Below are 2,191 nucleotides of genomic sequence, written 5' to 3' on the forward strand. Positions count from 1 at the left end.
CCTCCTAGTCACTGAGCCCTTACTTCTTGCAGACCTGCTGTGATAGATTGGCATAGCATAAGCTGGATGGCTTAACAGAAACTTCTCATGATTTTATAAGCTTGGGAAGTTCAGTATCAAGGGACCAGTAGATTCAGTGTCTGATGAGGAAACATCCCCTGCCCCACTGCCCACTCCCAGGGTTTCTGTGTGTAGCTCTGGCTATCCTGGAACTATGTGTAGACTAAGACAAGGCTGGCCTCAAACCCAGAGACCTGCCTGCCTCTACCTCCCAGTGCTGGGATCAAAGGCGAGGACTACCACTGCCCAGCAGAACCATTTCTTTACGCATACATTTTGATCTCCTCCCCTTCTTGTAAGCTCTGACCTCACAACCTGATGATCTTTATTAAGACACTTCCAAGTACCATCACATTGAGAATTAGGTTTCAACATTTGGTCAATATAACATTTTATTTAAACTTGATCCTTCTTAGAGTGAGAGGAATACAAATAGCTAGAGCAACTGGGGGTAAATGTGGGGGTTAAAGTTCAATGGGAGGTCATTTGAGGCAACAGTGAACAGACATATTGTCTGATAAATCCTAAACCATCTTTAGATACTAGCTTATTTAGGAAAACGTTTACTAAACAGGTAGCATATTGACAGCCTGGCCACTTCATGTAGAATGCACCCTAAATTTCTGTTGTCTTTCTGGAATTCCCCTGATCTGGGAGTAGTGGCAAATGTATTTAAACAACAAAAAACAGTTCATAGCCACAAAACAATCAGTGGAAGCCCAGGAAAGGTACTCCCCCGACCCCCGACACAGCATTCCATTAAGTGAATGATTATGCAAAGACACAAAACAGGTTCCCTGGTAAGCTATTAAAAAATAAATATATGTAAAAAAAATTCCAGGTTGGCAGGTGATAGGAACACAGTTACTGAGCAAATCCATAAGGAGAGGGAGTGAGGCTAGAGGCCGAGGAGCCAGAGAGATTTGCTTAGGATTCTGGAAGAAGACAGAAAATCTTATGCAGTAAGCAGCAGGATTACATTCTTGTATTTGGACATAACTGTGGAGGATGAAACACCAATGAGGGGTTGAATAGGCAGACAGCTGTCCTTAAATGAACGGCTTCAATTCTGCCCTAGAGTTAGAAGTCTCATTGAGTGGGGGCCAGAGTCCTGAGCAGAAAAAATAAAAATAAACCAGAAAAGTTCGGGCTGCAGCAGGAGGGAGGTTCTTTCTCTTTAGTGTGATCCCCAATTATTAACGTCAAAGACTTGCTAAAAGGCCAATTCTTAGGTTACATTAGAATGCACAGAGCCAGAACTAAGAAATCTTTGAACAAACTCTTCAGGTGATTCTGACGCCACTGCTGGAGACTGCCAAACACCCCTTGACAAAGCAGTAAGGGATTAGAATTGCCACGACTTGCCTTTTGTCTTGAGAAAAGAAACAAAAAATAAAAACAAGCAAACAAACAAAAAACCTAATGGGAACCGCATTTTGCTACACAGGCGGAACAAAAGCTACCTAGGGTAGATTTTTATATAGCGTCCAAAAAATAGAAACAAAAAACACAATGATCATGTCGCCCAAAAGCCTTCTTAGAGAATTAAAACTTTTTGTAAAGATCCTGATGTTCTCCTTGCCTAAATTCAGTTTAAAAGCTAGGTGATCATCCCACGTTTTGCGAGTTCCTTTTATTCGCCACAAAAAACCCTAAGAAAACAACTCTTAGGATTGCTGGTGGCCCTTTGGAAGCTGTATTTCCGTGCAACCGCCCATTAGGAAAAGACAATTCCCCAGTGAGAAGCCCCCAAGCGCAGCGGAGGGGCCGGGCCCACAGCCCCGGGCCACGCGGCGTCCCCCACGCACCCCCGCGGGCCACTGGGCCTCCTCCCAGCCCGCTCCGTAGATAAACAAATCACTCCTGTTTTCCAATCCTGGGATAAGCGCTGACTCACACAGCACTTTGAACAGCCACGGTCGCCTCAGGAAGGAGGAAAAATGTGCAGATTTTTCCCTCTCACGCGAGGGCCCGAAGTGCCACGCTGACCAATCAGGACAGGGTGGTGGGAATAGCACCAAAGTAGGTAAAAAAATGCTGGTCGCGGTCCCTGAGAGCCGTTTAGAGAGTTCTGCTCTCCAAGCAGAGCACCCGCCCACCGGCGCTCGCCCCGCCCTCCCCGCACTGGGGC

The sequence above is a fragment of the Rattus norvegicus genome, chromosome 3 (assembly GCF_036323735.1).
Source record: "Rattus norvegicus strain BN/NHsdMcwi chromosome 3, GRCr8, whole genome shotgun sequence".
Classification (NCBI taxonomy): Eukaryota; Metazoa; Chordata; class Mammalia; order Rodentia; family Muridae; genus Rattus; species Rattus norvegicus.